The following is a 26736-nucleotide window of genomic DNA, read 5'->3' as shown; positions in this document are numbered from 1 at the left end:
AATAAAAAAAAAAACAACTAATAAAAGCAATTTGAGGGGAACTGGTTTTAAAGAAGAGCTCTAGCCTTCCAGATAAGCATTTCTTCCATTATTTCTGTATGACTTCATGATATTCTGAGAACATTTTAAGAATTACATTTTTAAAAAATCTGAAGTGTACCCTGTAGAATATTTCCTGAGGGTTGATGTGTACTCTGCAGTGTCAATAAAGTAGCAATTGCATGTTAAGAACCAGGCAGCTTGCAAAGTGAATAAATTGTTAATGCTTTTGACCTGAGTTTGTTTTGCTATGTAAAATCTGGAGGAAATAGTTTTATAAGAGAAATATAAAATATGATTATTATAATTGAATGTTTTTGAACTGCTACTGTTAAGGTCTCAGGGAATCTGTTGTGAGGGTTAATAATTCTTGGAGAGGGAAAATAATTTATATCCTTAGAAACCTGCAGGACTCTGAATTGTTTCCAAGGGTAATTTTCTTGAAGTTAAAGTTGGGGTTATTAAGGTTCACTTAGCAGATAAAGTTTGCTACAATTTTCTGGGACTCTATGATAAGATGAGAAGATTTCTCATTTATAAAACTAGAACAGAATACTAGAGGGCCATGAACCATACAGATTTTCTCCTTCACATGGAGTCTGATTGATAAAGGAGTTTGTGATTGCTCAAGCTGAATTTTTTAGAAGTAATTATCGTGGGTCTTTTTCTTTGCAACTAGATCTTGATGAGCTTCATGAAAACTGAAAATTAAGTAGATTCTATTTATTTAGATTTAATGTTAATTTGTACAAGAATACTTGGTATAAATATTTATTATTTTTAAGAGTCTTCCAATGGAGACAGATTCATTTCTTAATGAACAAAGCTCAACAGCATTTTTTTTAATTAAAAGAAAACTTTTTAGCAAGGAAAATCATTTAAATATGACAAGATATTCTACATTATATTCAGCTATTAGAATCAACTGTATCATGGTTTTGTTAAAAAAAAAAAAACAAATTCACAAATTAGTAGAAACATTTAGATTGAGGTACATTCTTCAAAATTGACTGAGCTTCTAAAGTTTCACAAACGGGCTAACCAAAACAATATTGGTTTGAAAGAGTCATCCTTAACTTATCTGAAGAAGATGGTATGTTTTCTCATGAATGAAATAGTATAGCAAGTGGTGTATAGTTTCCATTCAAGCTAGAGCATCAAAATAATATTAATTAGACCACCACGATATTCTGATAAGAAAAATCACTTTATTAAATAGATTGACGTTACTCTTTCCCTATTTTTGATTAAGGCACAATTTACATACAGTAAAATTCATCCCTTGCAGTGACTATTCTCTGAGTGTTGATAAACATGTACAATTTTATAATCATAAACACATCAAGCTATAGAAATTTTATCACCCCACAAACTTCTCCATGCTTCATTTAGTCAGTTTTTCACTCAACCATTGATGGGTTTTCTATCTCACAAGTTTTGCCTTCTCAAGAATTTCATATAGATGGAATCATACAGTATGTAGCCTTTTGATTGTGTTTTTTTTTTCACTTAGCATAGTGCATTTGAGATTCATCCATGTTACTGTGTTTATCAGCAATTTTTACCTTGTCATTGTTGAATAATATTCCATCATATATTATTCATCTACTCTCTTTTTGAGTGTTTTTCCTTCCTACTTTTTGGTGATTATAAGGAAAGCCATTACAAATACTTGCATTTGAGTTTTTACGTGAACATAAGTTCTTATTTTACTGGATTAATTCTTAAAAATCAGATGGCTGGGTTTTGCCATAAGTGTATTTAACTTTGTAAAAAATTACCATTGTTCCCCAAAGGTGCAGTAACATTTTGCATTCCCACCAATAATGTATGAAAGTTCCAGTTGCTCCATATTCTCACCAGGTCCACATTCTCACCAGCTCTTGGTCTTGTTAGTTATTATTGTTATTACTATTAATATTATTAAAATGTTAGCCATTATAATAGATGTGGAATGGCATTTCATTATGGTTTTAAATGGCAATTCTTGAATGAGTGATGATCTTGAGCATCTTTTTATACGTTTGTGCTATGTATTTCAGTAAAATATCTGTTCAAATTGTTTTCCTATTTGTACATTAAGTTGTTTTTTAAACTATTGTGTTTTTAAGAGTTCTTTATATATTCTGAATAATCTATTTTATCAGATATGTGATATGAACATATTTTCTCCCAGTTTTATCAGGTATATATGTAAATATTTTCTCCCAATTTGTTTTATTGTTTTCTTATCTTATATATTTCTGAAGCTCAAGTACTTAATCTAAAGTCCAATTTATCAAAAAAATTTTTATGGACTGGAACACACTATGTTTAACTAGAGAAGAAAATATTTAGTATCTTTGATAACCCTTAATTTTGATGTTCTCAAGTGAATTTATCTAGGTAGGTAGTGTGGAAGAATGTAGTACTTTAAACAATTATAAAATTGTGCTTATATATACTGAAAATTATTTTATTACTATTTATACAACTGACTTAATAATAATGAAATCCTGAGTTTCATTTGACAATTTAAGATCCTCTGATACAATTAATCACTTCTGTCTTCTAGAAATTGTGCAGTTCAATACTGGTCTTTAAATTCTGGGTATTATGGATATAATTAAAAATTGAAATACTATTTTGAACTTTTTAGTTGAAAAAAATACTATTAAGTTGTGAATTGCATTAAAACTGGAAATATTTCTTAATATTTCATAAACACATTGTCAGCCGAGGGAGGCTGATGTGGGGTTCTAGGAGGTGAGCGGCCCAAACAAAAAAATGCACAAGGAGTTGCCATACCGCCGGACAGACTTCAGCCGGAGACACAATGGGGTTAACAACACTTTATTGCCACAGGGAGGTGCGCCTATAATGCACCTGTCCTGCTTTTATCTGTTTTCTGCGAGCACGTGTGCAATCTGAGTTTCTTTGTTCATTAGGTTTACAGAATATCTCTAGCACATGTGTGCTTCTATTTTCTTTGTTCTAAATCTTGTATAATTGACTCATGTGTGGAGCAATTATTTACTGCATACTACAAACATGCTCTGATCATGGCCTTGGGTCCCATGGCCTTAACTCATCTCATGACCAGCTCACACACATTCTCCTTTTTGAGAATGAATTTTCTTTGCAAACACTACTTCTGATTACTCATATATTCAAACTATGAGACATTGTGTCTCCTTAAATGTTTCAAATGAAAAGTTGCCCAAGAATTTTTGAGATTTCTCTATCCTCTTTCAAAAAAAATCCAAATACTGATGATTCTGTAATACCTGAAAATTTGGCTTTTACAAATTAATGTTAGTTTCCAATATGAATTTGTCATCGGCATTTCAGACATTGAGATTTCTGCCCTAGGTGCTTGTGGTTTTATTTATTGGAAGACTATATGACGATGAAAAGTTTGAGATCCCCCTGCTGGAATGTGAGTGGATTTCCCAGAGCTTACCATAACAGAGTGAAAAATAGATACGGAAACTGGTGATGCATAATCTTCTGAAAGGTGTTCTTTTCAATGTGTTAGTAGAACACTTTTTTCATTAGATACTTTGTGAAAAACCACAGTTACCTGGTCAGAGGAAGGCTAACTTGCTCACATCACCTTTAGTGTCAGGTGCAGTCATCTCCCAGCTGCTATGAAGACTGGCTATTCATAGCTCACCACTACGCTTTTTTTTTCCCCAGAGAATTACCCTTTTATTAAAACCAGCTGTCTGACATAGAAGGTAATGTCAAAAGACAGAAACAACAGGACTTAAATGGAGTCACTTGGGCTAAGTCCACTTACCAAACCAGGATTAACCTAACCCAACTGCAATTTCAATTTTCCCTAGGAATGTAATCTTAACTAGTCAGTCTGGAATTTCCTGGTCAGCACCAGTGAAGTAATCTGCCTATTAGACCATTTTGTTCTCCAAAGGAAGGTGATCTTACTCAAAATAATTCTTTTTTTTTCATTTGCAACTTCCTTGTCCCTTCCATTCTCTACTCTTATAAACATTTCCTTTTCTATAACTCTTTGGAGATCCTTTATGGTTGCTTGATGGGATGCTGCTCTACTCATGAACTGTTGAATAAAGCCAATTAGATCTTTAAATTTACTCAGTTGAATTTTCTTTTTTTTTTTTTAACATTTTTTATTGATTTATAATCATTTTACAATGTTGTGTCAAATTCCAGTGTTCAGCACAATTTTTCAGTTATTCATGGACATATACACACTCATTGTCACATTTTTTTCTCTGTGAGTTATCATAACATTTTGTGTATATTTCCCTGTGCTATACAGTGTAGTCTATTCTACAATTTTGAAATCCCAGTCTATCCCTTCCCACCCTCCACCCCCCTGGTAACCACAAGTCTGTATTCTCTGTCTGTGAGTCTATTTCTGTCCTTTATTTACGCTTTGTTTTTGTTTGTTTGTTTGTTTTTGTTTTTGTTTTTTAGATTCCACATATGAGCGATCTCATATGGTATTTTTGTTTCTCTTTCTGGCTTACTTCACTTAGAATGACATTCTCCAGGAGCATCCATGTTGCTGCAAATGGCATTATGTTGTCGGTTTTTATGGCTGAGTAGTATTCCATTGTATAAATATACCACATCTTCTTTATCCAGTCACCTTGAATTTTCTTGTTTAATAGTAGCATCTGCTCTACACCCACAACCAGGCAATGCATAGCCAGTGATTGACTGCTGAAGGGATACAAAAGGGCTAGCCACCTTGACACAAAGTGGGACTAATTTTGTGGTTCAATTTGTGCTATCCGGGAGGATGAAACTGAAGCTAATCTCCAGCTGAAATTGTATTTTGTTCCTGTAAGCACTTTGTCAGTAAATTACTTGTGTTAGAATGCCTATCTCATTCTCTGCTACTGAGAAATCTGACTTAAGACAAATACATTTGGGGGAAAAACTGCTTATTACTTATTATTACTGCCTTCTCCTGGAGAGTCAGTGAACTTTGCATGTTAAAGGTTGTGATGTTCTACAGTCACAAATATTATTAATTTCCTTTAAAACATAATTTTCCAAATATTTTTAAACAATGGAATTTTTTTTTCTATGGTAACATGTTATACCTCTTGTTTCTAGTGTTTCCCAGGATTTACTTGAGGAAAAGCTCATTTAGAAGATGTGATTCTTCTTTTAGACCTAAAAGACACAAAATACGGATTGAAAAATTATATCTAGTTCTCCCATGACAATGCCACTTTTGGTTCAGGCTCTTTAAGCCCTAGCAAGTACCTTACTAGCTGACTTGAAAGGATGAGTTACAGAATATTTGAGATTTTAGTCAGATCTCAAAGTAGAGCACTATCTTTAAGGAAATACTCTTTGTTGCTGTAAGCAGCTCTTCTTGAGTACTCTAACTTGGTGAATTGCAATTCTGACTCCTTTATTTATCTTTCTTCTCTCTGATTGCCTATTGCTAAGAAGACTATACATATGGTTTCCCTGGCACAGTAAGAGTCTTGGATTCATTTGGCTAGTGTAATTATTAATAGTGTTTCTCTCTTAAAAGTGTCCTGGTTTGGATAATAAATTGTATGGTTTCTCTACCTACAATCACAGTGATTTTGCCTTCCTGACTCTGGGATCTTCCTAGGCCTGATGTCATCATGTGCTATTGAGTTTGCCACCAGTTATGATGTTTTGTTATTATGTGAATGGGCACATAAGTCTTCTATCCACTCCATACATGGGAATTTATTAAGAAATACATTGAGATTATCATGCCCAGGGAGAAGTTAATAATCTTATTTAAATCTTGTTTAAATATATGGATACAGTTTCCTTTCCATCCATAGTCTTAACATCTGCTTACCACATCACCGTCTTTTTTTTTTACTTTAGAAAAACAGGAAGTCTGTAGATTTTTTTTTATTTTATGAACTTCCAGTTCTAAGATAGAATGGTGTGACAGCATCACTACTTATGCCAACTTGAAATTAAAATGGTGTGAAAATATCAAAAGTGTTGAATGTAAAACAAACCCCTGGAGAACATGTCTATAGTTAAAAAAAAAAAAAAAAAAAAGGTCACTTACACAGGCCTACAGAAAAATATTTTAAGAATTTAAAAACATCTTTTTATTATCATGGTATGAGAATTAAATCATTTTTAATTCTTTATATGCACTGAAAAATCATTTTATATTGTTTTCCTCTGGACTTAAAACACAAAACTAATTCATATTTTTTTATCTTTATGTGAACTCCGTAATATAATTTCACAATACTCCTTAAATGTGACTTTTCCATGGAGCTCATGTTTCACATATGGGAGAATAGGAATCAATCCACTTATTCATGATCAGCGGTGCGGAAGCCCCATGTCTCTGTTAAGAAAAAACGTATAGTTTCTTATTTTGTTATATTTTTCTGTTTTGGCAAGTTTTTCATAGAATTTTATGTTGATTTGCAATACAAAATCCCACAAAGAAGTGGTGAAATTTTTCCTCAAAATGTTGAGTTCTCTGGGGATTCCCTGTGCCTGATGTTTTGCTTCTACAGGTTCTAAGAGGAAATAAATGCTTTAAAAATGTTGATGTATGAGTGTATAGATTAGTAACTAAATCTAAAGTTGATTTAAATTTTTTTACTCTTCTCTGTGGGTTTCATTCACCTTACAACTCTCTCTAGTACAATAACAAACAAACAAGCACATTATCATAAAAGGATTATTATTTTTTTTAAACATCAAAGACATCACAAGTTTTTAAAAAGTCACAAATATGTTTTATATTCCTCATACTAAAAAAATATTTACATTACCTGTGGAACACCATTGTTTTTTAGTTTAAACTTCATGATCACTGAGACCAGTGTTAGAACCTCTAAGTCTAACTCCATGAATTATAAAAAATAATTGCTTCAGAGACTCAGCTACCGATGAGGCAGAGATGTGAAATGGTCCCATAAACCTCCAACATATCAACAATTATAAAATACAGATAAAATAATATTTATGTATTTAAAGATACTAGAAAGTAGCCAATGACAAAACTAGAAAAGAATTTGCAGCTTCCAGGCCCAAGTGTGCTGCCCAGCTTCCTAAGATTCCTGCTGAAGAGATGGCACTGGAGAAACAGAGATTATAGTGGAAAAACAACAAACTGATCAACTAAAGTTACTGGAGATTAGCATTCAGGTCTGGAAACACTGAGAAACTCAAAGGGGCAATCCCTAACTGCAAAAAAGCAAAAGATTAGACCCCTTCAGAACATAAATTGTCTGAGTCCCTGGTTGACAGTTATGTTATGCATGTGTAAGAGACATCAGAAAGGGCACACCAAAAAGAAAGGCAGAGACCAGAGAGAAAAATACTCTTGAAACAGAGCAACAGGGAGCCAGAAATGTGAATTTAAACAAGTGCATTCTCCAGTTGTAAATATCTTTGGGTGCAGAAGTCCTCAAGGGTAAGATTACAAAGCCAAAAGCCAGGAGAATAGCTGGAATTAAGGATATCCTGAAAAGCAAGGAAACCTGCCAAATTTTGTACATAAAAGGAAGTCCCACAGGGATTAGTTTAAATAAAAATGCAGCAGTGGGAAAACATAAGGACAAGGCAGATGTACGTAGCTGCATAACTTGGAGTAGAAATAGTTTGTGATTTGATTCTGGGCAGCTTAACTATCAACTAGAACAAAAATTTGATAATCATCAGGAGAACATTGTCCATTGTCACCAGGATAAATTATAAAAATGGGCAAATAACAACCAAACCACCAGACATGCAAAGAAACAAAAAAGTGCAGCCCATAGATAAAAAAAATTTAAAAATTTAAAAGAAGCAATAATAGAATCCTATTCCTAATAGGTCAGATATTAAAGTGAGCAGAGGAAAATTTCAAAGCAGCCACTCTAAATATGTTCAAAGAATTAAATTAGAATATATTCAAATATTTGAAGGCAAATATGACATCAATAATTGAAGAGATGAGCAATCTCAACAGGGAAATGCAAACTATTAAAAAAAATAGAAGTTCTAGAATTGAGAATTACAATTCCGAAATAAGAGGGTGAACACAACAGCATGTTGGAGATGACAAAAGACAGAAGCAGTGATTTGAATGTAGATCAATATAAATTGCTCAATCCAAAGCCCAGATGGGAAAAGAGTGAAGAAACATGAGCAGAATCTCAGAGATCTGTGGTTATATATGAAGCAGCCCAACATGCATGTAATTGAAATCCTAGGAGGAGAAAAGCAAAAGAAAGTGACAGAAAAATGATTTGAAAAAAAAACTTTTCAAATTTGCTAGAAAATATTAAGTTAAAGATTCAAATACTCACTGGACCCTAAGCTAAATGAAAATAAAGAAACCCAGTTTGAGACACATGTAGGTAAAATACAGATTGCTAGACAAAAAGGAAATTTTGAAAACAACAATGAAGGAAGATAATAACTTTAACAGCTTGCTTATCATTAAAAATTATGGAAGCCAAAAGACATTGGCTTGACATTTTCAAAATTCTGAAGGAACAAAAAAGGCAACCAAGATTTCTAAATCCAGTGAAGTTATCCTTCATAAATAAAGATGATTGTGTGATTCTAATTATAATAAAATTCTATAAAATGCAAACTAATCTATAGTGGCAGAAAGCAGATCAGTGGTTGCCTGAGAACAGGAGTGGATGGAGGGCTATACAGGAAGCACAAGGAAACTTTTGGAAGTGATAAAAATGCTTATTGTCTTGATCTACTGATTTTCATATATATATAAAATGAGATATATATATATATATAGAGAGAGAGAGAGAGAGAGAGAGCGCCTTCATGAAACACACACACATACACACACATGCATAAAAGCGTGTAAAAACTTGTCAAGTTATATTTTTAAAATGTGTGAAGTTTTTGCTACATCTATTTTACCTCAAAAATCTGTAAAAAATGAAGGCATAATAATAACATTTTTAGATAATATGATAAACATGTAACATGATAAACAACTTCATTAAAAATTGCCAAAAATATTTCAACGCATACTTCACTAAAGAAATAAAAATGATAAAAAAGCACATGGAAAGATGCTCAACATCAGCACTCATTGGGGAAATGCAAATTAAAACCAAAATGATTTATCACTACATTCTTACTAAAATGGCTAAAACTAAAAAGTAAAAGTGACAATACCCAGTATCAGTGAGGATGTGGGACAACTGAAACGCCCATTATAGCTTGTGGGAATGCAAAATAATACAATACTTTGGAAAGTGGTTAATCTCTTATAAATTAAACATACACTTACCATACTACCCAGCACTCTTACCCCCTGATGTTTATCCAAGAGAACTAAGTACTTTTCACAAATTGATGCAGTTGTTCATCACAGTTTATTCAGAAGAGCTAAAAACTGGAAATAACCCAAATGCATGTCAGCAGAAGAATGGATAAACTAATTATGGTACCTGTGTACTATGGAATTCTATTCAGCAGTTTAAAGGAGCAAAATATACATTCATACAACAACAGGAATGAGTCTCAAAAGGATTATGCTAAATAAAAAAAGGTAGACACACAAGACTACATATTGCCTGATTCTATTCACATGAAATTCCAGGAAAGAAAGAATTATAGTGACAAAATATGAAGTAGTGATTAATAGTGACCAGAATGGGAAAAATGATTAACTTCACAGGGCATGAGAGAATTATTTGGGAAGCTGGATATGTTTTACATTATAATTATGGTGGTAGTTATATAAACCTATATTTGTCAACACTCTTTGACCTACACACTTAAAATTACTGAGTAATTGTATGCAAGTCATACCTCAATTTAAAAAATAAAGAAAATACATAAATAATATGAACTTGTTGTTTATCTATTTTGTATAAATTAGTATCTGCAAATTTTGAACTCCCAATTTTTATCCCTCCCTACCCACTTCCCCCCACTGGTAACCATAAGTTAGTTTGTGAGTCTGTTTCTGTTTTGTAAATAAGTTTTGTCTTTTTTTTTTTTTTAAGATTTCACATATAAATGGTATTATATGGTATTTTTCTTTCTCTTTCTGGCTTACTTCACTTAGAATGACATTCTCCAGGTCCATCCATGTTGTTGCAAATGGCATTATTTTATTATTTTTTATGGCTGAGTAGTATTCCATTGTACAAATACACCACAACTTCTTTATCCAGTCATCTGTTGATGGACATTTAGGTTGTTTCCATGTCTTGGCTATTATAATAGTGCTGCTATGAACACTGGGGTACATCTAACTTTTTGAATTACAATTCCCTCTGGACATATGCCCAGTAGTGGGATTGCAGGATAGATAAACAGCAAGTTCATACTGTATAACACAGGGAAATATATTCAATATCTTGTAGTAACTTATCATGAAAAAGAATATATGTATGTTCATGTATGACTGAAGCATCATGCTGTACACCAGAAATTGACACATTGTAAAATGACTATACTTCAATAAAAATATATGTAAAAGAAAATACATAAACAAAAAAAGTAAAAAATTGTATCAGAAAACAAATGAGATGAGAAAGAGATGCCTAAAAGCAAGTAAATAAATTGAGTAAAAGGCTATGTGTTGATGAATAGAAAGATAAAGAAGCTGCAGAATTAATGAGAGTCCAAGATTGAAAACCAGAGTTCATTATCTGGTTTTAGAAATGGGGGAGAAGTGTTAGAATTGATTACAAAACCAAAATATTTGCTCTTAGAAAATTATATAAAACTCTCCTAAAATACTCTTCTATGCTAATGAAATTTTAATTTAGATAATTGACAATCATTTCCATTTCTTTTATGTTTATTCCTTTTTTTTAAACATTTTTTATTGAGTTATAGTCATTTTACAATGTTGTGTCAAATTCCAGTGTAGAGCACAATTTTTCAAGTGTATATGAACATACATATTTTCATTGTCACATTTTTTTTTGCTGTGAACTACCTACCACAAGATCTTGTATATATTTCCCTGTGCTATGCAGTATAATTGTATTTATCTATTCTGCATATGCCTGTCAGTATCTACAAATTCTGAAATCCCAGTCTGTCCCTTCCCACCCCCAGCCACCTTGGCAACCACATGTTTGTATTCTGTGTCTATGAGTTGTTTGTATTTATGTTCATTTTAAAAAATTTTTTTAGATTCCACATATGAGCGATCTCATGTGATATTTCTCTTTCTTGCTTACTTCACTTAGAATGACATTCTCCAGGAACAACCATGTTGCTGCAAATGGCGTTATGTTGTCGTTTTTTATAGCTGAATAGTATTCCATTGTATAAATATGCCACACCTTCTTTATCCAGTCATCTGTTGATGAACATTTAGGCTGTTTCCATATCTTGGCTATTGTAAATAGTGTTGCTATGAACACTGGAGTGCAGGTGTCTTTTTGAAATAGGGTTCCTTCTGGATATATGCCCAGGCGTGGGATTCCTGGAGTCATATGGTAAGTCTATTCCTAGTCTTTTGAGGAATTTGCATTCTGTTTTCCACAGTGGCTGCACCAGACTGCATTCCCACCAGCAGTGTAGGAGGGTTCCCTTTTCCCCACAGCCTCTCCATCATTTGTCATTTGTGGACTTTTGAATGATGGCCATTCTGACTGGTGTGAGGTGATACCTCATCGTAGTTTTGATTTGCATTTCTCTGATAATTAGTGATACTGAGCATTTTTTTTGTGCCTATTGATCATTTGTATGTCTTCCTTGGAGAATTGCTTGTTTAGGTCTTCTGCCCATTTTTGGATTGGGTTGTTTGTTTTTTTCTTATTATGTCATATGAACTGCTTATATATTCTGGAGATCAAGCCTTTGTTGGTTCCATCATTCGCAAAAATTTTCTCCCATTCCGTAGGTTTTCTTCTTGTTTTACTTATGGTTTTCTTTGCTGTGTGGAAGCTTGTAAGTTTCATTTCTTTTATGTTTATTTATTATTCAAATTTCTATCACAACCTAAGTCAATTTTGTTGTTTAAATTTTCCTAGAAAATATAGCCGCTTTCATTTAGATTTTATTAGTTACGATAAAATTATCTTTTAAATTTTTGAAATTCTCTGCATCTGTGATTAAGTGTCTTTTTCCATTTATAACCTTCAATATTTAGTATTCTGAACTTTAAATTATGTTGTTTTTTTAAATTTTCTTTAGTAACACCAGCTTTTGGTTTTTTTAAAAAAAATTTTTACAGCTTTATTGATATAAATGACGTATAACATGTGTCACTTTAAGGAATACAATGTAATATTTGATGTATGTATATATTTGCAAAATGATTACCGCAATGTTAGTTAATACATCCAGCACCTCACATAGTTAATTTTGTGTGTATGTGTGTGTGTGTGTGTGCACGTGCATGCATGCGTGTGGTGAAAACTTATCATCTACTCTGTTAGCAAACTGGACAACTTAGAAGAAATGGATAAATTCCTGGAAACATTAAATTTCCCAAATCTGAATGATGAAGAAAAAGCAAATTTAAGCAGACCAAGAATGACTAAGGAAATTTAATAAGTAATCAAAAAACTCCTAACAAAGAACTGCCCAAGACCAGATGGTTTCACTGGTGAATTCTACCAAACATCTAAAGAATTAGAATTAGTCCAATCTTTCTCAAACTCTTCCAGAAATACACAGAGGAGAGAATACTACCAAACTCATTTTACAAGACCAACATTACCCTGATATCAAAGGCAGATAAGAACGGTATAAGAAAAGAAAACTTCAGGCAAATATCCCTGATAAATAGTTTCTGGTTTGATTGATTAATTTTACTATTTGTATGTGGAGGGAAGGTATTGTATTCTGCTTTAATCTTTATTGCTATTATTCTCCTATTTTTAATATTTTACATTAACTTATGTTTGCTAATTGACAATTTACCTTTAGAGTATACAGCTTGCAATATTTTAAGCTTTTGAAATAATTTGACATTTTATGATTGATTTTGTTCATATTCTTTGAATATTTTAAAAATGGTCTTAATTTTTTTTACTATGAAATTCAAGTCTGTTTAAATTTGGGTTATAACACAAAGTAGTGTGTATTCACCAAACAAATTCATTACTTATCCTATTTAAGTTTTCCGTCTCCTTTTTTATGTTTTCTACCTTTTCTGTCAAATTATGGGAAACATCTAAGCTATGTTTAAAAGTTCATTAATTTCTCCTATTTCTAACAGTTACCGTTTAAATATTTTGATGCTATGATTTTTAGTGTATAAATCATCAAGACTTTTATATTCTATGCAAATTACAATTTTTATTGATAGAAATTTTCCACATGGGTGGACCTACTATATTTTTCTTGAATTTTAACTTGCTCCGAATTAATATTAATAGCTCTCTAATTTTTTTCATTCATTTAGTATACCTACTTTTGGTAGGCAAAATTCTAAGATAGCTCCCTAGTTTCCTGCCCCTGGTTTACATATCCTGCATAAAGACCCCCTCACTTGAGTGTTGAAGGAACTTATGAATATGGTGGGACATCTATTCCCTTTATGAGGTTACATTATATGAGCAAGAGTGATATGTGTATTACTTTACAAAAGACTTCATTTTAGTAGGTTGGGGAGAGATTCTCTTGCTGGCCTTGAGGAAATAAGCTGCTTACCTGCAAGAGAGCCATGTGGCTAGGACCTAAGGAAGCTTTTAGGAGTGGAAAGCAATCCCCAGCTGACAGCAAGAAATATGAAGAATGTAATATTCACAATTGATTAAAGCTACTTCATTATTTGGCATAATAATTTTGTAGTAAACATGAACCTGGCCATGTTTGGTGAATTAAAAATAGACTTTCAATAAAAGACTATTAAAAATAAATGTAACCCATGAACATACATAGTTGGAAGATGGTATGACATCCTTAAAATCCTTCCTAATCTCATCCAAGACACCTTATTCAGATGTTTTCAATGGCAATCATGTGAAACACTTTCCCAAACTTTAAAGTGCATTCATCTAAATATAGGGTAGAAAATACTGTGTCTACCAATTGGAGACTTAAAATATGAATGACTTTATATAATGTTTACATATATAGCAATTTCACTAACAGACAATAGCTTATATTCTTTCAAATATGTCAGAAATTGATAGGATAGTGGTATTAGATATTTAATTAGGTAATAAAGCCATTAGTCTTTCTTAAGGTTTTAATTATCCTTATTATTTCTCTACTATGCAAGGTCCATTATGGCAGCCACTAGACATGTGTGGATATGAAACAATTGAACTATGCTAACCTGACCATAGAAATAAGTTTTTCTTTTCTTTTAATTAAATTTGAAAACATATTTAATTTAGTTATTGGGAAAATTTTGAAATTTGGAATTTAGTTAGTTTGGAAAATTTGGCTATATAAATCTACTTTTTCCAACTGTAAATTGTGTGAAATCTAAATACAGACCAGGAATTTCCAATGAAAATTTAGTGTCCAAATCAAGACATGGCTAGGTGTAAAATACACAATGGATTTACAAGATTTAGTACAAAAATATAAAATAGCTCATTAAGGGTGTCTTAATATACATTATATGATCAAATGATAATATTTTGGATGTATTGGGCTAAACAATATATTTTAAATTAATTTCACTGTGTCTATTTACTTTTCGAATGTGGCTCCTAGAAAATTTAAGATTACATTTGTGGTTTTTGTTATATTTCCGCTGACCAGTGCTACTCTGTATGATCTTGATCTTTTATTTTCATTTTATTTTTATTACATTTTTATCTTATTTCTTCTTGGGAAATATGTAGAAATTTTTAAATAGTTAAAAATTTATAGATCTTTGGGAGAATTTTATAGAAGCAGAATTCACATTTCAACCAGAAGATCTGACACTTTTTGGGTAGGGAAGGAGTGTTATTCTCAAGTGTAATATGAATTTCATAGAGGAATTCATTTTAGCATCAGCTACTTAGTATTTCCATAGTCATCTTGAGATTGAAAATAAAAAGGCTTCAGAATCTGGTATCTAAAGTATGTCTGAGACTAGCTCCATCAGAACAGTATGAAAAACAAGAGCAGATATTAATTGGTTTGGGTTATTTTCCCTTTCTTAGAACTCTTATACATTTTTCTGTCTTAAATTGGTAGAAAAAAAATAAGTGGAACCTCTCACTGAACTCTAATCTTCCTTAGTTGTTCATGCCCCAGAGAACACTGCACTGCTTTTCAGAAAATAATAATTAAAGCCAAAATGATGTTCTGCAAGCTTCCCTTATCTTAATTTAGGATAAGATCAAGGTTTGGGCTTCTGTTTGTGTTTGATTTTTGTAATAAAATGGATGTCTACTTCAGGTTTTGGAAGGATGCTATAATATATTTATGTGTAGTTAAATTTGTAGTTTTTACCAGCCACCCAAATGTTTTGTCTCTTATCATGAAACACTTGCAAAACAGGAGAGAAATAGTGTCAGATATGTGTATTTGCTGCAGGCTTATTGGGTTAATTATTATAGTTTTAGATTTTTAACTCAAATGAAAAGCTGTAAGTAAAAGAGATTTGCATGCTAGATCTTTAATCACTTTTTTCTTTAATGCTAAAGTAAAGAAAAATATATGAGTATATTTATAAGTTGCTATGTGAGCAGTTATATGAAATTTATGCTGTGTAATGGATTATGAAAAGTAGCTTTGAACAACCTAAATGCTCATTTCATTTGATCAAAGCATGTTTTTACAAATCCAATAATTATGCAATGTACTAGGTTTTTTTTTTTTTTAAGTTTTCCAAAGTATGGTAAACAAACACTAGGTTTCCCTCATTTGCACAGTAATATGGACTTATAGGCTAAGGGTGATTTATGTACTGAAGTAATTTAAATTCCATACCTTCAAAGTCACAATGCATATGTTACATGCCTATAATTATGCTCCTCCGGGTGTGCAAGTCAAGAAGGTGGCAGAGTCAGACACAGAAAAAGAAAGGAGATTGATGATATGGTATTTCGCTAATACAATGCAAGGCACTAACAGATTATGAACCTCATTCTTGCTTTTCCTTCTAGTACCTTTTAAATTACATTTTCAAACTGATGTCTTCACTGATCTCTCATTTACAGAATTTGCCTTAATTATAAAGAAACTCCATTAAAAAATTTTAGAAAGGTAAATAAAACAGTACTTCAAACTTCTTTGATTTAAGGATATAGGATCCCTCCCACCTCCTGACACACAGTCATTTATACATATGTTTAAGTATCAAACATTTTTTCCCTAAATTTATAGTCATTTGAGGAAGAAAATCTAGTTTAAGGGAACAGATATAATGCACTGGTGTCCTATAAAAAGTCACACCAAAGGAAGGTAGAATATTTTAGGAGAGTATCACTCATTTTACTACTTTTAGGTTACAATTCTTGCATACTGTTGTTTCAAAAAGAGTGATGTGGATTTTCTTAGGTTTCCCACAGGTTGGTAGGCATTTTCTTATTCTTAAGTGTTAGGTGACCTTTAAGCCGATTGAACATTTATACTGAATACAATTTAGACCTGGTAAGCAATTTCTATTAAATCATACATCCTAATTCCTTTATTATGCTAGTGCCATGATGTTTAATGACCACCTCCTTTGGGTCAGTTTAACTTTAGTTTCCAAAAATGCTATTTTTCTCTAAGCTATTAATGGAATCCCACATAATTTCAAAGTTTTAAATATACACTTCTCTGCTTTTTTCTCCTGAAAGAAATATGCCATCCCATTGACAGAAAGGTGCAGTATCACAGTGTGCCCATTCAAAAGGGGAAGAAATAAACACTGCTTTACATATATTTTGGGGGGGAGATTACCTTTTGATGCCATGTAAAATGTTAGTTTGATCTTCAGTTTTATTTTTTAACCCTATTTGGCCATTTCAGATCAAGTTTTCCACAGATATACTTTATACATTTGACGGGAGGATGAGACAATTACATAAATACACAGAAGTTGATTGACAAGTGATGTATCTGAAGGCGGCTAACAAATGTAAAAATATGGAAACTTGCTACCTCTTATTAGGAAAAAAAAAGATTCTTTTGCATAGTTTTTAAATGTTGCTTGGTTTGTTTGCTTTACCTGGAATCCTGTGGTTGGAGATACATTGTGTGACTGTGGAGATTTTAAACATTTGCTCTTTACATTTCTAGAAATACAATAGGCTCACCCAACTACATTTTTTAAAAGTAGCTTCTCTTTAGCAGATGCTCTTTTGACCTAGAAAATAAGGAAAAAGAGAAAAAAAAACCTTAGATAATCAATTACAGATGATTAGTGATTAATTTTAGAGTGAAATAGTTAGATCCGGCCATGTAAGTTATAGGGCACGGTGGCTATCCAAACTATGTCTTTTATATGGCCTCCTTGATTTAATGTAAGTGCATGTGTGTGTTTCTTTATGGTCGTTTTTCTGTATTTGTACACTGAAGTCAGTGAGATTCAGAGATCAATAAGGCAGTGTGAATAGCAGTGTTAATATATGTGGTTTATTGCATACATTTGAGAAATACATAAGGAGGGGCTGATTTTTGAGACTAAATTATTGTATAGGATTTCTGAGTTATATTCTGTATACATTTTGGGACCTCAGAATAGAATATTGTTGAACCAAGAAAATATCATAATGGCCAATAACTCTAATATTTTCAAATTCTAAAAGTGATAAATTTAGATTTAGGGACATTATTGCAAATATTACAGTCCCTTTTTTAATGATTATTCAAAATTTATTATATTTAATAATACAAATTATTCTCTAGTTAAATTTAGAATTTGTTCATTAGTTATTCCATGCTTTTCTTGAAATTACCCAGCAGTCTTTGTTCATTAAAACATTTTCAGGAAGCTAATTAAAGTCATAAACTATTTACCTGTTGTAAGAATTTTCCTAGGGAAGATTTGCTAAAAATTTCTTCAAAAGTTAAAAATAGCACATGTTAATATAAATACAGAAAGTCTTCCAGTCTGAAAATTCTCTTAATTAAAAAAAAGATCATTTTAACCCTTTATTTTTCCTGAATGTAGCACATCATGTATTATTTATTATGAATAAGAATTCATTTTTCTGAATATAAATTATTAATTTTCTACTAATTAATAATTTTTAATCAACTAATACTTATAATGTGTGTAATAAATTCTAGTTATTACAGACATAAAGACAAAATATGAAACTTTCTCTGAGTGTTAATGAAAAGATAGAAATGCAATCATACTTAATGATCAAAACAACTGTTGCTTTAATGAAGATACTTCAGAGATTAGTAGGAGCATAGGAAAAGGACTACTAAATTAGAAGAGAGAAATTTATTTAATAGTTGCCTCATTCTTCTCAAAGCTATTTTACATTAAATGCTATGTTTTCAAAAAACCTGAACAACCTCTGACAAGTGGCTATCACAGCTTTACAGGAATTAAAGACTAATAACTAAATGGACTAATTTTGGGACATTGATCAATTGTTTTGGTATCTTTTAGATAAAGGCTGTAAAAAACAATTTGCAAAAAAATTTCAAGGAGAATTTTAAGAACCACACATCTCAAGTCAAGGAGGCAATAAAAAACAATATTCTATTTTTTAAAAAAGATTTTTAGAATCCATCAAAAATAAAATGGAAACTCAATATACTAAAATCAAGGGTGAAAGTTTTACAGTGTTAGAAAATCTCGGAGACTAGGTAATCAGAAACTTTTAACCTTTTTTTGTGGAGTCAATCCAACCACTTAAAAAATGAATATCAAAAATATAAAACAAATAAAAAGGAGCATTGTTCTAATAAAGTGAGTTTGAACCCTTGAAACCACCAACGTAACTGACAGTGGTGTGCTTGGAGCCAGTTCATACTGACTTCAACCTCCAGAACCATGAGAAATAAATTACTGTTGTTTAGGCCGTAGCCTGTGGTGCTTTGTTATGGCAGCCCTAACAAACTGATATATGTGATAAACTGATACAGGGTCTTTGCCTAAGAACAGTTTGGCACCAAAACGACAGTCAGTGCAGTCATGGAATGTCACAGCATGACCTTGCCAGTGTATTTCTGGTCCTTGTTTCACCAATGACTCTTAGTTGTAGGAGCCTGTGTTTTTCATACACAGATTCAGCTAAGCAGATGAGTATATTAAGCTTAGTTTCTATCTCTCTAGAAATCAGCACTTAGTCTTAATTCTTCTACTCTTCTTTAAAAGATAACAGGCATTTCTTTGCACTTAGCTAATCATGCATTAACTTTGGGGACATTTTTGCTGTGAATTCTGATCAGAATGACCCGATTCTTGATTTAGCAAATAGGTAAATCATTCACCAAAAAAGTACGGACATGTTTTAAAAATTCTTATCCTCTGATTCTACAGATTTCATGTATATCATTAGGAAAAAAAAAAGGGACGTGTGTTAATGTACTTCCTGATCAAAAACTGTATGATGTCATTTGACAAGGATTGACAATTGCAGGAGCAAATTGTATTGTTTCTCACTGAGTTATCACACAATTCTCATTCCTGGACCTTCTATTATTAAAATATTTTCTTTTTTATTCAGCTAGATATTATTAACCTACTCTTACTCTCTACTTCCTCAGCCACTGTGTTTCACAGCTTCCTTCACTTAACCTTCTTTTTTGTTTTCTGATTTCTTTGCAATGATGCTTCCTGGCATTAGTAAATAAACTGATCTCTGCTGTTTTCGATCTAACAGAACAAATGTGAGTGTCTCAGCTGAACAATAGAAGATGAGTAGCCTTCCTGTTACTGTGAAACAGCTTTAAGAAGTATTTCCACGGCATTAGAACTGGAATCCAAGGCAACTCCTGGCAGTAAATTGTTAAATCACTGTTATTTTCCTGAATATAAATGCAAGCAGGGTGCTTGCAAAGCCATAATACCACTAGAGATGACCATTAGTGAACTGCATCGATCACATCTTAATGTGTGATTAAACATAGTTAGTGGTTGGCAGATCTCTTTTACACTTTTACAGTAGTGTGCCTTTTGATCTTTTTCTTTTTTTTTTTTTTGAAGCTCAAATTCTTGAATCCTTTACATTTGATCTACAAACTTCAATTTCTAATGTGTATTTGTTATTCTGTATATGCTTACTTCTGGGATTAAAAAAATGAGAAACAGGAATATGTAGCAACACATTTCTGGCTGTTAATATTGCTGCTGATCTGATTCATAGTTTTGTAATGTACCATTATCAATATTTGAAAAGAACAACTGTGTTCTTTTCACAATTTCTATGAAATATTTTATTGTGAAAAATTTGATCAGAAGATATGTACCCTTCCATCAATATATGAGTATTGGAGAACAGCAAAGCACTGGCTGTTCTTTGGTTCTTGACTTAGGTTTCTATTTCTTGTTTTATGATTTGGGGGAGCAACTGACCCTCTTTGTACATTGTTTCGTCAGAAATGAAACGAAACTGTCCTTTCGTTTAAATAGTTCTTATACAGGACCTCAATACTCAAGCAGAAATGAGTTGCTAAAATGGAATTGTTAAATTAAAAATTGTTGCACTTTTTCCAAGAATAAGTGTAAACACATCTTCATTCAGCATTGAGAAAAGAAGTGATGTATTCATCATGTAGAAATATATAAATATATATTTTACTTCGAAAATTTTTATGTTTTAAAATTGTAATGTGTATTCTGAATTGCAATTTGAGAATCTTCTCTTGTTGTTAAATAGAGATTTTAGCAAAAGTAATATGACTAATATTAACATTTTCCAAAAATTTTAGCTAAAACAGACGTTTGGATGAGAAAGGAGTTTACAAATTGATGCTCTGATAAACTCTGTTTTGCACGCTAAATAGTCAGGCAATTCTGGGGTTCTTCAAATGTAATATTTATAGAATGTCTTCTTTTGAGGAGTTCCAAATTCCCAACAAATATGATTTTACTAGCTCCACATGAGGTTGCATCTTTTTTTTTCTCCAAGAATATGCTGTATATGTGGAAAGTTGAGGAGCTGAAATATTATATGTTGAAATCGCATAGCAGAGTGATAGTTGCCAAAAAGCTAAATTGCTTTGTCTTTTGAATCGTTTTACCCAAGATATGTGCACCAGCATTCTTGGAAGTGATATTAAAGAATTGTGGGGGAGAAAAGCCCTCAATTGGTTCTTCTCGTTTTCCTGCTTAAAAATAGCACTATATTAATTACAATAAAATAGAGTAATGTCTTCTTATTTGATAAAAGTGTAAAACTCCATAACTTATTTTATGACTATTTATTATTTATATCCATATTAAATAAAAAGTAGCAAATATTTAATGAGATACTAAAAAAAATTACTAAACCTTTTGTTTACCAAAATTGTCTGCACTTCAGAAATGTGATAAGAATTTGAAAAAATAAGCCCTTTTAAAACTGATTTTCATAAATATCAATAAGTCTATAAAACTTAGGATTTGATTTTATGCAATTACTTTAATGTTACCTTTTAATATTTAACTACAAAGGCAAGTATATCCTTGTTGTTGAAATAAAATCAAGTAACTCAGAAATATATGACACATTATGGAAGGGTCCCTTCCAGTCCCTCTAAATCTATTCCCAGCGATACCCACTAGTAAACATTTGGTGTGTATTATGTCAGACTTCTTTCCTCATATAAGCAAATATAGAATTTTGAAGTGAGGTCATTCCATACCTCATTCAACACAGCAGTATTTTTCTACTGCTTTCTGTTTAAATATTTAAGAATATCTTTTCATGCCAGTCCATGAAGAGTTACCTAATTCTTTCAGTGGCCTAACAGCATTTTATGGTATGAATATGTCATCATTTATTGAATTAAGTACCTACAGGTGGATGTTTAGGTTGTTTCCAATTTTAATGCAATTTCTAAGGGAATAGTTGCAAAAGATGTGCTTCAAGTATGAACCAGAGTATTAGTTATTCAGATGAGAAATACTAATCTCCTAAGGAATTCTAAGTCAGAATAGAAAAATAGTGATCTAAATGTTAGATTTTTGTGTCAGTTAGCAACTGCATAGCATATTGGAAAGGACTGATCGATTTGGATCGGAGGAATCTTGGTCTCTTTCAAACCCTGTCACTTACTAACTGCATGGCATTGGGCAAACTATCTCACTTCTGTGAGCCTTGTTTTCCTGTCTTCGAAATAAATAATGTGAACTCCACGGTCATTAAAAAGTCTAAGAACTTGAAAAGGAAGATTCTATGTTGCTATTGTAAAATGTTATGCACCCATCACTCACTAGGTGAGGTGAGGATTTCAGAGAAAAATAAGCAGTCCTCCATCATCTTAGATTCTTATTTTGTGGTAGAAAAGGCTGATGGGATTAATGGTGCATCAACTGAAGAATAACCAAAATTTATACCCCTTTGCATTCCTGTATTTTAGCCAGTTTTTGTCCTGCGCTCTACACTACAGATGTCTGTGGGAGAATCTAGACTATATTCCTAGGAGGGTTGTCCTATTCTCTGACACAGCAGCTTAATTCAGTTTTGGGTGGGAGAGTTTCTCATCGTGGTCGGTCTTGGATCGATCAGATTTTCTCACCGCCATTCTTGTCTCTCTAGATCCTTAGCGTTAGAATTGAATTGCTTAGACTGTAGCATGCCAAGGAGCAGCTTCTAGAGAATGTGTCAGTGGCACCGGCTGATTCAAGGACACTAGTATTTACTAGTATTTGGCTTCTTCTACTAGTTTGCTAGATGATTTACTTTTGGCTCTGTCGAAAAGTTAAAGAAAGAACTGATAAATTTAAGTTAGTTTTCTAAAATGATAACATGGGGATAATTGATTTTGATCATTCTGTTATTCATTTTGATTAAAATAAAAATGAGCTTCTTTTTGGGAGCCCTTTAGTCACACATATCACAACTCCATGGTCTTTGTGTCTTGGTAATGACAGTAAAAATGTTAAGTCTAAAGATTCTCAAAAAAATGTGTAAAATGCTTAGATGCCTGTTGCTACAAGGCAGCACAGTTATTAATGTATTATGATATTTTTCCCATTGAATCTAAAGTGAGTGCCTGAAATTGAGCTAAGACATGAGCTAAAAGAAGTTCTCTTGCAGTGGCAGATAGGTCATCTACTCTAATTGTAAATGCTCTGTGCTCATAACTATTCTTATTTATGCCTTGGATGGTGTGGGGTTTTATTTGCTTTATGTTGCATTTCCCAACAAAATGTACTTCATAACCAGTTTTCTTAATGGCAGTTCATACACGGTGTATTTAATAATGTCACTAATCATTCTGTTACTAATTGTTTCATTACCTTTCTCGTATTAGCAACTGTGAACACCCAACATTATTTATTGGGTATGTGAGTGCCCTCTGTCTCCTGGGCGGTGATGCTTACTTAGGAATAGAAATGAAATCCTTGAGCAGGCTTCCTGCCTTTCACCACAACTCCTACTGTCACCTGGGGTGCAGGCCAGTTCTAATTTCTAACATGATTGCCATGAACATAGTTTATACATACAAGGAGTCCATGAAAATGGCTTCAGTGTTGATCCTCACATTAATCCCATTTTTCTTACTCTCAGAAGAAAAACTAGCATTATCCTTATATAAATAATTTATATGAAGCCATTGGCAGGGGAGTCGGGTGGCGCTGGTGGCTTATCTAAGAAGTCTGATAGGCCAAATTGCGTATTCTGGTAGGGGCTAGAAGATTTTTAATGATGTTCTTGCATTTGTTTCAGTCATTTCCATAAGAAATACAGACCTGACCCAAATATCTTGTTAAATGTATGAATTTTGTGAAGAATTTTACATGCCAATATCAATAAACATGTGAAAGCTTCACTGGAATTCACTATCTGTTGAAACTAAAAGGACTAGGAGTCATGTGTGATTTAACTGTTTTGCTCTTCACCTGAATACAATGATTTCTTTAGTCTACCTTCTTTTTCCTTTTGGTGAACTTAATTTAATATGAACCATCGAAGAAAAATTGCATCTGTGTATAAAGCAAATTCATCTCTTCTATTTGTACATTGGCTTGGTTATGCAGCAGTTTCGTTTTTTAAAAAAAATTAATTGTTCATATTTCCTGTTGAACATTTTCAGATACCTTCATCCACTTCTAACCCAAAAGCTTTAAAATAATTTCTTAGAATCTTGACATTAATGCAGGCACCACTACCAATTCTGGGTGAGACAGATGAATCCATTTTCTCAGCAAGATTCAAGACTTCATGCCCCCCTGTTAAGACTCATGCTATGAGCAGGGCTGGTACTGTTTATGACAGATGCAAATTATACTCAACATCTTTTGTATTTTACAATTTATAATCAGGCATGCATCCTTCAAATTCAGTTCTTTTTTTAAAAGCTCAGAATTCTGGACACTTCATAAAGCAAAAAGCTTGCTGCCACCTTCAAGGAACTCAAATTATCTGATTTTTTTATTTGCTGCTGCCATTAGATTGAAATGATTTTTCTTCAGTTTGCTCAAAGCCAGATTTAAAGTCAGGTCCCAGAGGTAACAGGAAGTCGATCCCCTAAGCTACTCAGTCATTGTTTGCTTTTTTTACATGTAATATCCTACTTCTAAGCCAGAATATAATTTAAAATACAAAACACACTCTGCATAAATATGTCCTTTGGAAATTTCATAATCTGACATTTAATAGAAGTTAACTAAGTGCCTTATATCATGCTTATTGAGGAAAATGGAGAAATTATAAATATCCTTCAAGACAATTATTTCTTAATAGCTTTCTACATATTTTGAATGCTACACGTTCCTTACTACTTTAGATCAATAACTTGACATGCTCTTTTTCAACAGAGACCTGCTAGATTTCTCATTTACAATGCACCTAAATAAGCTAAAAAAACATTCTAAACACTTCATACGTTATGAGCTTCTGATAGCCATTTGAAGAACTCTCTTTTGCAATCCCTTTCTGTTTGCTGGGGAACAGCAAAGGGTTACTTCAGCCCAGACACTGCAAGTACGAGCAACAGGAATCCATTGGCTTTCATTTGTCCATGTCTTTCATTTGATACTACCAGTATTAATAGCTTTGCAAGGAAATTCTGCAGTAATTAATCATAATAATTAATCAGATCCAATTATATTGCATATAAATGCGAACAAATTGCTGAAAAAATAATGATCTATCACCAACATGTCACAAGGAAAAAGAGACTAAAATAGTAATTAGAAGCAGGGATTTAGTTGTGTACAAGTGCCCTGCAACTGATTTTAACAGTATGATGATTCGATGATGTAATTAGTCAAAAGTCTAGCAGGCTTTTTTATAGCAGACCATCTAATGACTGTGCATCTGGAGAAAATAAAGTCCACTTTTCTACAAGATCATCTGTATTTGCTCCTCACTTTGCATTTCTGAATGAAGGAGATCTGCTGCCCTTGGTTTCCTAATACTGGGAACTAAATTGTTCCTGCGTGTGTTTTCTGGATTTTTAATGTCTATTTGTAAAGTAAGCTGTCTGTTAACTGATCATTGACGTTAAGAATCAAGATACTCTACATGGCATTTTTTCTTTTACTCTTGTAATCATAAAAATGTGTAACATATAATTCAAAATGAAATGTTTTGGTTATAGTAAATTAACACACTGTGGGTAGTGTGCATGTTAGCTACGTTCACCTGTCTTCTTTCCCTTGAACTGAACTGAAAAACATTTCAGAAAATGGAATTACTCTGTTTTCATGTCAGTTAGCACTCTCCAGAGCTCTGGCAGATTTTATCAGAAACCATTTTTTAAAAATACGTATGTGTGTGTATGTATAAATTCTTTTTTAAGAGATTCTTAAATCTGACCAACATACATTGTTCCATGCAAGTTATTCTATAAAACAATTTTAACATCTTTCATCACTTGTCTTACAGGATAGAGCTTCCAACATATATTTTCCATGTAAACCTTGTCCTATGCACATACATAATTAGCACTAGTTTATTGTGTGTGGTCAAATATGCATTTTTAAACCTTTCAAAACATTTCCTTCCTTGACTCACAGATTACACATAAAATGGTTAACTGAAGATTAATGAGCAATTTTTATGATAGGTTTGCGACTTGAAAATAAATGTTAGGTTCATCATAGTTTTCAATACTAAGCACTGCACTTTAGCGTCTTTGATCTCAGTGTTGTGACTACTACAAAGAAATAAAACCTTATCTTACCTTTTCCAGCATCTACTGCAGAAGACCTCAATAATGCATAAGAACATCTGGAAGTACGGTAATTTCAGCTATCAGAGATAAGAATTGACACAGAACAGGTAAACCCTACAAAGTCATCATGTTGAAATGAACTGATTAAGGTTTAGTAACATAAAACATCATGTAGAGTGTTTCCATGCTTGCTACATCTTGCTATTTTATATTAAAAAAGGAATGTCAATTATATATATTTAATAGGTTGATTAGCTGGTAGCAATATTATATTTTACATAAAGAGACAGAAATGTCTGCAGATCTATTGCCATACACATCTATTTAGAGTTAACTGTGAGTTCATAGAAAATACATGGGCATAGTAAACAGGGTTTTGAAATGACAATTTTTTACTGGTTGCAAGTGCTAATTGCTAGTTTCTCAAGGGTATAGAATTAATCACCTGCTAGATTTACAGTCTCTAGGTTGAGACCTGAGGATGGAGGCAATAAGAAAAGCTCTTGAGGGACATATCATATGGTGAGTCTAAATATCAGTCTCTATGCATATGTAAATTGGTAACAAAGTTTTTTCAAAGCTCAAGAATGCTAATTT

At 32.4% G+C, this 26736-nt stretch overlaps 1 long non-coding RNA gene across 1 annotated transcript in view; it reads left to right on the top strand.

Moving 5' to 3' along the window:
* LOC135321210 (uncharacterized) overlaps positions 1 to 26244 on the top strand; it is a 221305-nt gene extending 195061 nt beyond the window's left edge. Inside the window, exon 3 of the long non-coding RNA XR_010380775.1 lies at positions 26158 to 26244. This is a non-coding gene — a long non-coding RNA (uncharacterized LOC135321210). The remainder of the gene's footprint in view (positions 1 to 26157) is intronic.
* Positions 26245 to 26736: the final 492 nt, after the last annotated feature.

The sequence above is a fragment of the Camelus dromedarius genome, chromosome 4, assembly GCF_036321535.1.
Source record: "Camelus dromedarius isolate mCamDro1 chromosome 4, mCamDro1.pat, whole genome shotgun sequence".
In the NCBI taxonomy this organism is placed as follows: Eukaryota; Metazoa; Chordata; class Mammalia; order Artiodactyla; family Camelidae; genus Camelus; species Camelus dromedarius.
This window is presented reverse-complemented; position numbering and strand designations above follow the sequence as displayed.